The 12,553-nt window shown below is 46.5% G+C and overlaps 1 protein-coding gene and 1 pseudogene across 6 annotated transcripts in view; one reads left to right on the forward strand and one right to left on the reverse strand.

Annotated features, from left to right (window-relative positions):
* Window positions 1–12,553, reverse strand: part of PTK7 (protein tyrosine kinase 7 (inactive)) — an 89,225-nt gene that overhangs the window by 65,977 nt on the left and 10,695 nt on the right. The window lies entirely within an intron of this gene.
* LOC105524921 lies at window positions 1,483–2,010 on the forward strand (annotated as a pseudogene). Its single transcript, XR_001003830.1, has one exon. The product of XR_001003830.1 is annotated as a thioredoxin pseudogene (transcript).

Here is a 12,553-nt window from a genome sequence, read left to right on the forward strand (position 1 = left end):
CTCCTGACCTCGTGATCCGCCCATCTCGGCCTCCCAAAGTGCTGGGATTACAGGCTTGAGCCACCGCGCCCGGCTTTTTTCTTTGTTTTGCCTATTGTCCTCTTATTTTTCTACACTAGAAATGCCAAAGTCATGTCTTTTTTTTTTAAGTACTGGATCCTAAATGACTTATCTATTTTATATTTTTAATTTCAAATTTATTAACTTCAAAGTTATATTCAAAAGAAAATTAATAATCTTAAATTATTTCCTAAAAAAACGAGACTGAAATAAATGAAAATAAATTAATCCACTGCCTAAAGTTAGAAAAAAATAAAACAAACTTTGCTATTATTATACGTTTGTATCATGTAAAGAACATGAAACTTTCTTATTCAATCTAAACTCCATTTCAGTTGGAGGCTTATTCCACTGAAATTTATCATCATGACTGATACATCTGTTTTTGCTTTTATCTGTTTCACATTTTAATACTACAATGCTGCTTCCTTTGTTGTAAATATTTCATTTAGTTTCTTCACCTCTTATGATCTGCAAAGATTATTTCTTGCTTTTTAATTCTAGTAGCATACTGTTTACTACTTTTAAAAATATTGACTTGGCAGGATGCAGTGGCTCACTCCTGTAATCCTAACACTTTGGGAGACTGAGGCGGCTGGATCACCTGAGGTCAGGAGTTCGAGACCAGCCTGGACAACATGGCAAAACCCCATCTCTACTAAAAATGCAAAAATTAGCCAGGCGTGGTGGTGGGCGCCTGTAATCCCAGCTACTTGGGAGGCTGAGGCAGGAGAATTGCTTGAACTCAGGAGAAGGAGGTTGCAGTGAGCTGAAATTGCACCACTACACTCCAGCTTGGGTGACAGAGTGAGACTCTGTCTCAAAAAAAAAAGTTTGCTTCTTTTTTCCAGCAGCATTCCAAGAGAGAAATGACAGGATGTGAACTAAGCCCAGGACTAGGAGACTAAAGGAGAGGGAATGGATTTGAGAGCAGTGAAGGGCATACTAATCAATGGAGAAGAGGAATAAACAAATCTAGGCAGCAAGCAGTGCCTTAAGGGTCCCCAAGTCCATATTGAGGAGGAGTTGGGGGTTCATGCTGACTGTCTCTCAAGTTCACCTCCCAGAACAGCAACCCTTGCAACACACACCTCACTAGACCCTCACCATAACCCATGAGGCAGATATTACCATTTCCATTCTACAGATGAAGAAACAGAGTTCAGAAAAGTTCAACTGAATTCTGGTCTCTGGAATCCAAAAACGTCTTGAGCTACCACTGGGCAGCTGAGGCAGGGTTAGGCTGTGTGGGAAAACTGAGGACAAGACTTTGACCCACTGGATCAACCTTATCATCAAGTTGCAGGCCACAAAAAGAACATACCTGATAAAATAGAAAACAGAAAGCAGCAGATAATTCAGCGCTAACTGATGAACAGAGAACAGACACAGTCTCAAAGATCAGGGATAAAATCTCCAGTGGGGAAGCTCGGTCTGGTGCTTTGGATCCGTTTCCATCGGTCCTTACAGCTGCTCGTCAGACCCCAGCAGCAAAGATGGTGAAGCAGATCGAGAGCAAGGCTGCTTTTCAGGAAGCCCTGAACACCGCAGGTGATAAACTTGTAGTAGTTGACTTCTCAGCCACGTGGGGTGGGCCTTGCAAAATGATCAAGCCTTTCTTTAATTCCCTCTCTGAAAAGTATTCCAGCGTGGTATTCCTTGAAGTAGATGTGGATGACTGTCAGGATGTTGCTTCAGAGTGTGAAGTCAAATGCATGCCAACATTCCAGTTTTTTAAGAAGGGACAAAAGGTGGGTGAATTTTCTGGAGCCAATAAGGAAAAGCTTGAAGCCACTATTAATGAATTAGTCTAATCATGTTTTCTGAAAACATAACCAGCTATATTGGCTATTTAAAACTTGTAATTTTTTTAATTTACAAAAATATAAAATATGAAGACATAAACCCAGTTGCCATCTGCGTGACAATAAAACATTAATTCTAACATTTAGAAAAAAAATCTCCAGTGGGCACTGGGCTCCCACACTGCCAGTTACCTGAACAACCCTGGGTTATCTGGCCATCTCGGCATAATTAGTAATCATGGAGGTGGGGATGTTTGGATGACAAATTATCTGATCATCCCAGCAATGCCCCACATTTGAACGATGTTTACTAATTTTTATAGATTATTCTGTGTGAATTTCACAGGCCCATTGCAGAACAGTGATTCAGAAACTTTTTTGGTCATAAACCTGTTAAGAATCTGATGAAAGCTATAATCTCCCTCTCCACAAAAATAACAAATACAAAATCGTGTATGTAATTTTGACACGTTCATATCCTTTGACAGAGCAACTCCACTTCCAGGAATTTGCCCTACAGATATACAAGCACAAGGGCAAAGACAGATACAAGGATATTTGTGGTGGTATTGTTTAAAATAGGAAACCCTCTGAAACAAACCTGAAGTCCACCAGTAGGGCACTGGTAAAATAAACCAGGGAAGTGGGGGCAGGATGGGGTGAGGGAGTATAGACAGTACTGGCTTCAGGCTTAGCTTCCCCTTAAAAGATGCAGGGGCCTTCCTGCCCCCTACCCAACCTGGTGCCCCCAACTCAGCAAGGTCCCTGGAGAGGAAGAAATGCAAGCAAGCGCACAGGAGGAGGCTAAATAATGAATTGTAAGTGTGTGTTTTCTTTGGCCAGGGCAGTCTGGCCAAGCTCTGGGGGCTGCTGGGCAAACATTTTTCATATTTTAGTAGCTGGCCTATGCCCAAGGCAGTCAAAAGTTAAGCAAGCTTTGAATGAGCTGCTCCCTTGCTCTCCAAGATCCCAAGAATTCTTAATGAGGTTCTAAGGCAGTGGCCTCCAGGCCTCCAGCAAACTGGTCATGTTGCCTTAAATATCACTTACCCTTCACTACTTTTAATGAATGCAAATGATTCAGCAACAAAACACTTAGCCTGAAGCGAAATCCGTCTTTGTGCAGCCGGTTTCACCAGCTTGCTGACAGCCCAGCTCAGGCAGGGCCCTACCGGACAGGCAGGCAGGCTGGCCCAGCAGAGCCGCAGGTGCCCAGGCTAGCCCAGGCAGACCCCTGCACACCCAGGGCAGCAGCAGCAAAAGGCAGGAAGTGTAGAGCACAAGGGAAGATCTCCATCCCACCCACCACATTAGCGACCAGGTGCAGACCTTCACAATTCCACCTCTTTATGACTCTGGCTCCAGGGCAGAGGAAAGTGTGAGCAGGAAAAACAAAAGGTATTTATTTGATCTAAGGAATGGGGCTTGGTCCCAGGCACCTCAAAGGCTTGTCCGATCACCACCCACCCCCACCTCCCCTTCACCTGAGGCCAGGTTCCAGAGGAACTCAGAAAGAGAACCCGCAAAGCTCACAAAGCTCGCTTGGATCCTGGCCCTCCTTCACCAACTGCAAGGAAGTGACAAAAACATAGACAGTGTAAAGAACCCAATTTACACCCTGTTTTCGAAGTTCTCTTTTGGCAGCAAAAACTGAAAGCAATTTTTCAGGAGTCTAAGAGCAACTTTTAACTAATTTCTTTCCAACCTGAGGCTCAGGGGGATTTCTTGCCCTGTCAGCCTGATCAACACCTCTCCCCGGGGCTGAGATAGCAGCCCTGGCCCAGAACAGGCAGCTGTTAATTCAGCTGCCACGTCTTCACCAGCTGCTGGCGGGAGACCCACAGAGGTCCATGCAGGCTCTCTCTAGGCTTTCTTGGTCGTGGATGCAAATATGGAATCAGAGGGCATTAGACCCAAACTAGGCAACTGGCTAAACTCAGGACTATTGAGAGCCCACACATATCTGCCTAGCTGCCTTAGACATAAAAAGGGCTTTGAAATATTTGTTGACTTGGTTTAAAAAGGGGCTGACTTGGCCCCTTTCAACCCTCACAGGACAGAGAAGACAAGATAAGATCAGTCTCCCCAACAGAAAAAAGTTTCTCATTGTATCTTAGAGGGCCTCCAAAAATAAGTTATATTGCTTCAAAAATGCCCTTAGCTGTACATCCATCTTTCGGAAAAAGAGTACTGCAATTTTCTTAAAACAATCAGGAAGAACATTTCAATGCCGTTCTTCCCCATCAGTTAAGGCACACCATCTATTATATAATATCTTATTATTCAAAACACTCTCATAGAAAGCCAACCCAAACAGAAAAGAGCATTCCTTAATCGAGGGGCTGAGTCTCCTAGCCCCTGGGACTCTTAAGTTCTTGCCTTCCATTAATTGACCCCTTTCCTTCCTGGGCCTCAGTGACCACGCAGGAAGAATGCTTTCCGAAACCCCTATGTGGTAAAGTGCTTAAGGCTACAGAAGTGAACAGGTAGAAGGCTTGACACACACATCTACACAGCAATCTACTGGTTTTTGTTTTGTTTTGTTGTTTTTTTAAGACAGAGTTTCATTCTTGTTGCCCAGGCTGGAGTGCAATGGCACAATCTTGCCTCACCACAACGTCCGCCTCCCAGGTTCAAGCGATTCTCCTGCCTTAGCCTCTTGAGTAGCTGGGATTACAGGCATCCACCACCACAACTGGCTAATTTTTTTTTTTTAAGTAGAGACTAGGTTTCTCCATGTTGGTTAGACTAGTCTGGAACTCCCAACCTCAGGTGATCCCGCCTGCCTTGGCCTCCCAAAGTGCTGGGACTACAGGCATGAGCCACCATGGCCTGGCCAGCAATCTGTTTTTAAAAAACAATTTTGCTTTTGATATTCATACAAAAGGGACACATCTTTCTCTTTTCATCCACCATATAAACCCCATAACCAATCCACCCCACCATCAAATGAACTAGAACTCAACCAAACAAAGAATTTCTTGGCCTTTAGGAAGCTACAACGTGCCTGAAGGGGGAAAGGTGGTGAAGCAGGAGAATAGGGTCTGCAGGAAGGGAACCTAAGGCTGTTTCACACCCATCTCCTCCAACTAAATTGAAATGAAAGCCCTGACTTTGCAGGCCTAAGTAACACAGAGGCTACTACTCACTTTCAACCCTTCTGCCAGGCAGATGGGAAATTGGCTGTCTGTAGCCAATCATACTGAGTGCAGATCCTGTCCTCATTTGCAACTTTGTAACTTCACTCCAGCCTCTGAATGGTTGCTGTCCACAACCAATCAGACTGACATGTTGGCCCAGTCTTCCTTTGCATAGAAGTGTAACTTTGTAACTTCACCCTAGCCACTGACTGGTTGCTTTTTCCAACCAATCAGATGTTTGCACAGGAGCATGACCTTTGCATGAAGTGGCCAGTAGGAAATTTTTAGGGGGTATTTGGGTCCAGGAAGATTCTGCATCCCAGCCCTTAAGCCGCTCCTTGGGTCTGCTCCCACACTGTGGAGTGTACTTTCCTTTTCAATACATCCCTGCTTTCGTTCTTCTGTTGCTTCATTCTTTCTTTGCTTTGCTGGGAGTTTTGTCCAATTCTTTGTTCAAGACACCAAGAACCTGGACACTTGCAGTCACGACCCTCTACCAGTGACAGTGGCATTCAGTAATGCTTGGGTAGCACAAAGTAGAATGGATGGCAACCAGTTGTCTCCACAAAGTTAGAATCAGCCCCACACAAGTGTGCTGCTGGGGAAGAAAACGCTACCATCTCCTGTCCGTCTCCTGCCTGCCTGAGCCAGATCTCCATCCTCTGAGCTCCTGACATTTACTGTGTGCCTCTCTTTGGTCTTCTCTGTACCCTTGTCTTGTTAATCACTCTCTTCAGATTCTGTCTTGATTCACCTACCAGCAATCCATTCCTGGAGTAAACCTCCAGTGTCTCCCAGCTCAGCCTTTCAAATTGGAGACTGAATTAGCCAGGCGTGGTGGTGGGTGCCTGTAATCCCAGCTACTCTAGAGACTGAGGCAGGAGAATCGCTTGAACCCGGGAGGTGGAGGTTGCAGTGAGCCGAGATTGCGCCATTGCACTCCAGCCTAGGCAACAAGAATGAAACTCCACCTCAAAAAAAAAAGGAGAACCTGTCATCAGAGAGTCACTGTATTCTTTCCATAATAGACAGACTGTGTGCCTTCTGAGGGATACCTACCTCCTCTTGTAAACATCTCTTGCCTTATGAAGACTTAAAGTCACCAGCCACCCGCCACCAACATACACATGTGCACGCAATACTTAGCATGATGCTTTATGCCTTAAGCATCATTTGTAATTTACATGCCAGACTAAAAAGAAAATGGGTTTTATTGAAAGTTACTGGTAGATAGGAAGCAAAACTAGGCCTGTAAATTATAGTTATAACCATCACAGATAAGCATCACAGTTATAACCATCACAGATAACCATCACAGCTATAACCACCACAGATAATCATCACAGTTATAACCTCCACAGATAACCATCACAGTTATAACCTCCACAGATAACCATCACAGTTATAGTCATCTTTTACTGAGCATTCGCAAGATCACAGACTAAGTCCTTCACATATACTGAATTTAGAACATGCTCCATTATTTATGTGCACCAAGAGGACAAAGTGGTACTAGTTGAACTAAGACATAATGTTATATACAGCAGTCCCCCCAATCCTGGGGGGAATATGTTCTATGATCCCCCAGTGGATGCCTGAAACCTTACATAGTAACAACCCCCAAATGGTATGTTTTTTGCCTATATATACACACCTACAGTAAAATTTCATTTATACATTAAGCACTTGACATCTGTAATCCCAGCACTTTGGGAGGCTGAGGTAGTAGAAGGATTGCTTGAGTCTAGGAGTTCAAGAACAGCCTGGGCAACAGAGCAAGATCTTATCTCTACAAAAATTTAGCTGGATGACACACACCTGCAGTCCCAGCTACTTGGGAGGCTGAGGTGGGAGGACTGCTTGAGCCCAGGAGGTCTTGAGGCTGCAGTGAGCCATGACTGCACCACTGTGTTCCAGCCTGGGCAACAGAGCAAGATCATATCTCCAAAGATTAATAAATAAATTAGGCACATTAGGCTGGGCACGGTGGCTCACGCCTTAAATCCCAGCACTTTGGGAGGCCGAGGTGGGTGGATCACGAGGTCAGGAGTTCAAGACCAGCCTGACCAACATGGTGAAACCCCATCACTACTAAAACTACAAAAATTAGCTGGGCGTGGTGACACGCGCCTGTAATATCAGCTACTCAGGGGGCTGAGGCAGGAGAATTGCTTGAACTTGAGAGGCAGAGGTTGTAATGAGGCAAGACTGAGCCACTGCACTCCAGCCTGGGCCACAGAGCAGGACTCTATCTCAAAAATAAAATAAATTTAAAAAAGAGTTACTTGAACACAAGCACTCTGATACCCTGACATTCGATAAACTGGACAAAGGGATGATTCATGTCCTGGGCGGGATGGAATGGGATATCAAGAGATTTTATCATGCTACTCGGAATGGCATAAAACTTAAAACTTGTAAGCTGTTTACTTCTGGAATTTTCCATTTAATATATTTTGACCATGGGTAGCTGAAACCACAGAAAATGAAACCACGGATCAGGGGTGACTACTATAATTAATTATAAGTTACATCCCAATTTCAAAGATGTGCAAATGTGAAAAGAAAAAACATCTAAGAGTTAATGAAATGCAGTACCATCTCACTCAACTCTTGCAAGAACTCTAACGAGACTGGTATTATTATCCCTATCTTACAAAAGAGGAAACTAGGCCAGGCGTGGTGGCTCACGCCTGTAATCCCAGCACTTTGGGAGGCTGAGGCGGGCACATCAAGAGGTCAGGAGATCGAGACCATCCTGGCTAACACGGTGAAACCCCGTCTCTATAAAAATATAAAAAATTAGCTGGGCATGGTGGCGGGCACCTGTAGTCCCAGCTACTCGGGAGGCTGAGGCAGGAGAATGGCGTGAACCTGGGAGGCAGAGGTTGCAGTGAGCTGAGATCATGCCACTGCACTGCACTCCAGCCTGGGCAACGAGCGAGACTCCGTCTCAAAAAAAAGAAAAAGAGGAAACCGGCTGGGCACAGTGGCTCACGCCTATAATCCCAACACTTTGAGAGGCCGAGGCAGGCTGATCACCTGAAGTTGGAAGTTCGAGACCAGCCTGGCCAACATGGTGAAACCCCGTTTCTACTAAAACAAAATATTAGCCAGGCATGGCGGCATGGGTCTGTAGTTCTAGCTATTTGGGAAGATGAGCCAGGAGGGTTGCTTGAACCTGGGAGACAGAGATTGCAGTGAACCAAGATCGCGTCACTTCACTCCAGCTTGGGCGACAGAGTGAGACTCCATCTCCAAAAAAAAAAAAAAAAAAAAAAACAGGAAGAAACCGAGGCTCAGAGAAATGAAGTAAACTAAGGTCTCTCAGCCAGTAAGTTGTGGAGCCAAAAGTCAGTTCCTGAACAGATTTCTGAATTTCCCTGGGAAGCAGGGAGCAAAGAGGAGGCAGCCAGGCTTCAGACAGATCCTTCTTGGTTACGCTGACCCATCAGAGGCAAATAACCCTGACTTGGCTGATCCCTAAAATCAGGGTCTTTCTTCAAGTGCACCTTCACAGATCCTACTTTCAGAAACAACAACAAAAAGAAAACAGGTTTCCCTAGCTCCTTCCTTGCAAAACTGGCTGGAAATGAGGGGGGAACCTCTCAGCCAACTTGTTATATATAAAGCACATTTAACGAGCCTTTCAAGTCCTGGGAGTAGGAGAAGGAAGGGTTCATTGGAAATCTGATACTTTGGCAACCAAGCGGGAGAGACAAGGCCCTGAGCATCAGACCCTGAGGATAAACACCATCCCAAACCCCTTTGTCTGCCAGAAGGAGATACTTCCTGGGGGAGCAGGAGGCAGCAAAGCTTTTTATGACAAAGTCCACCTAACAACCACCTCCACCGGAGACCTGGCTAGGGTCTTTGTACAACCCACCTAACCATAAACCCTCTATCTTTTCCCAAACCTGCTGGGGTCCCTCTCTCCACAAATACCTGTGACCATCATAAACGCCCTTAAACAGCCCCAGTTTACTGCCCAGCCTGCCTGCTGCTAAATGAGGGCATTTGTTTCAAATTTGCAAATACCGACAGCGGTGGAAACCTAAGTCCACCCCTAAAATGAAATGTTCTGCATTCCTCCAGGCCTGAAGCACCATGCTTCAAAAGCTGCAAGAGGCCCCAGCTGTTTACTCACTGGTGGGGCTATTGGGAGAGGTATTTTCCTGCTCCCTGAGGAGGCTCCTTTGATCCAGGCGAAGTGGGAAGGGGCAGAGAGGGGTGCCACCTGCACCAAGGCTAGGCTGGGCCCATGCTCTCCTACCCCTTTCTGGGTCACCAGCAGCAGCTGTGCAGCGCCTGGAAAAGGGACTCTCTTGGAAAGGCCCAAGTAGAGACTCGCCTAAAATTGCTGTCTGGAGACAGAGCAAGTTGGCTTGGTGGCTTCTGCAGGATCTCTCAAGCCATGTTCAAAGGCCCTTCAGACAAAGGTAGAGGGTAAGGAAAGGCACAGGAGGCTGCACAGCCGCTGAGAGCACCCCAGCCTCTTACCCAGGCAGAAACAAAGGACAAGGTCCCCACCCTGTTCTTCCCAGTCTACCCCACAGCTCAGGACATTTCATCAAAACAGGGTGCAGGTGTTTACTAAATAACAGCCTTTTGTTCTAAGAAGTTTTGCTAAAGGGGAGGGGGGATAGGCAAGAAAGAGAGAGAGCCCTTCCTGCAGGTCTCCAGGGCTGTTCCAGGACCCAGCCTAGCCCCCTCCCCTCAGTACTCCTCCGGTAAGAGGCCTGGATCCCTGGGGTAGAGGAGGAGCTCAGATCATGGGCAGAAAAGCTGCTGTGTAGCTGGGCAATTTTTTAACTGGTCAGTTTGACAACTGGTTTAATCTGCTAAAGGAACTAAACTGATAGAATGCTTTGTTCTTTGTGCTAGAACTGTAAGAGATCGATAGCATTTCCTTTTTTCTTCCCCCTGAGGTTGTAAGACAATGTTTTCTTTGTGATTTGTTTTGTTTTTCAGGTAGCTGAAAATTAGGTTTGGATCTCAAATGCCATCCTAGCACTCTCTAAGGATCTGTTGGCCTGACGGAGCCTTCTCCCTCTTCTTCTAGGTAGGAAACAGCCCAGCTTTGTAAACAGATGAGCTACAATGGAACCATATCACCTTTGCATCCTCCCTTTGCATCCTCTCGTGATAGAACGTAGGTTCCCACACTGGGGTCTGAGAACCTCAGAAGCAGAAGAACAAACTCAGCAGAATCACCAAGAGCGGTCAACAGTTCAGCCAAAGAGAGATACACCTGGCACAAGAAAAGTGGCATCTCCCAGAATGTCAAGGTCATGACTCAACCTCGCCTGAACACTCCTGAGGGTTAAAAGACTTGACTCCAAAGTCAGAAATTAAAGGGAAATCTACATCATTAGGCCCCTACCATGGGGCAGGGCCTGGAGCACCAAGCGTGGGCACATCTACCTACACAAAAGTAGTAGCAAACTCTATTAACCACTATAAGGATGACTCTATTACCTCCTACGTGGTCTCCACCACAGCACTGCTCAGCGTACAACTCCCAGCAAGAAGCAATGGTCTGGAATGCACCTACAAGCCAGGGCCTGCAACTGCCTGTGACCTTCCAGCAGCACCAGGAGGAGGAGGCTAAGAATTCATGGGTTCATGAGAAAAGCTCAAGCCATTGGGATTTAGGCACAGTGTCCTAGCCTTTTAGACTACATATAGTTTCACCATAACTCTTTTTATTTATTTATTTTTTTGAGATGGCATCTCACTCTCACCCAGGTTGGAATGCAGTAGCATGATCTCAGCTCACTGCAACCTCTGCCTCCCAGGCTCAAGCCATTCTCCTGCCTCAGCCTCCCAAGTAGCTAGGATTACAGGCATGCACCACCACAGCTAGCTAATTTTGTGTTTTTAGTGGAGATGGGGTTTCATCACGTTGGTCAAGCTGATCTCGAACTCCTGACCTCATGATCCACCTGCCTTGGCCTCCCAAAGTGCTGGGATTATAGGTGTGAGCCACTGCACTTGGCCACGTGTGCAGCACAGTAACACCTGGACATACAAGGACTCTAAGTGAAGGCACAGGAGGGACTGGCACTCTGGTCTCAGCTCTCTGTGTTTTTTGAGACAGGGTCTCTCTCTGTTGCCCAGGCTGGAGTGCAGTGGTGTAATCTTGGCTCACCGGAGCCTTGACCCCCCAGGTTCAAGTGATCCTCCCACCTCAGCCTCCCAAGTAGCTGGGATCACAGGCATGTGCCACCACTGCTGTCTAATTTTTCTTTTATTTTCTTTTCCGTAGAGATGGGGTCTCACTATGTTCCCCAGGCTAGTCTGAAATTCCTGGGCTCAAGCAATCCTCCCGCCTTGGCCTCCCAAAGTGTTAGGATTACAGGTGTGAACCACCACACTGGCTTCAGCCCTGTTCCTCACCAGCTCTGTAGTGCTGGACAGATTGTGCTTTTGTGCCTCAGTTTCTTTCCCTGTCAAATACTCTCCCTCCTAAATCTTTACAGCACCCTTTGCACCCAGAGAATTATACCCTAATACCCACATCACCAGTTGGTCAAGTCTAAACACATTTGTGCCCACGCACTAGAGCCTCCAGAATAAAAAACAGCCCTTAGATTAAAGTGCTCTCCCTAAACCCAGGGTAAAGAGAGCCTGTAAGGTGTAGCAGAAATAGGGCTGGAGGTGCCACACTGAGTGAGCCTCAGGAAGGGCCCTCCAAGGTCTTCTGTTCTGAAGTTGAAGCCTGGAGAGGAGGATAGGACTTGCCCATGGTCACACAAACAGTTTCAGGCAAATGTGGAAGCAGAGTCCATGTCTTCCAACACTGAGCCTAGTGCTCCTCCTGGTGCCTCCTCAGGTTCAAGAGGTATGAACGGTACCAGGACACCCAGCGCTGGAGCTTAGCAAGACCCAAGACCCGCCTTTGGGACTGAGGTCCTACCACTTCTCTTGCAGGAATTCCTCTAAATCAGGAATGCCCACACAACTTTACCTGGAGACCCTAGTGTCCCCAGGGAGAGAGGAAACAGGAGAAAGGAAAACTGAAAGCTCCTTAATAAAATGTGAAATAAACTCTGCAGCCCACTCTTCCCAAGGACTCAGCCAGCCTTCCACACCAATTATCACGTAAGGCTAGCAGCCTGTATCGGCAAGACAGCAAAATCCTCTCACAGGGAAAGGGGCCCAGAAATAGGCCAAGACTTCAGCAGCCACAGATACACAATGTGCAGTGGGTAAAGTAATGGGGCCGCACCCTCATGGGCTTCTCCTATCGTATGTTACAGGCAGGATTGCCCCATCCCACCACCACCGGAGGCAGAACAGTAGTGAAGAGGGCTCACTTGAAACACGACATTAGAACAGAGGCATCAAAATAATCTTGGTCCATCGGCTGGGAAACAAAGAGCCACTAGTTGCAAGGCCTTTATGCCAATGGAATAGCCACCTTTGACGGTATAGGTTGTGCACTGCTCAAGATGTCTGACCAAAGAACCAACACTGAAATACTGCCTGAACCCTGGTGCAGGACTGCATCTACCTGGAGAAAAGGGTATTTTTTTTTCTTCTTTT

Source organism: Colobus angolensis, unplaced genomic scaffold, assembly GCF_000951035.1.
Source record: "Colobus angolensis palliatus isolate OR3802 unplaced genomic scaffold, Cang.pa_1.0 Scaffold51, whole genome shotgun sequence".
NCBI lineage: Eukaryota > Metazoa > Chordata > Mammalia > Primates > Cercopithecidae > Colobus > Colobus angolensis.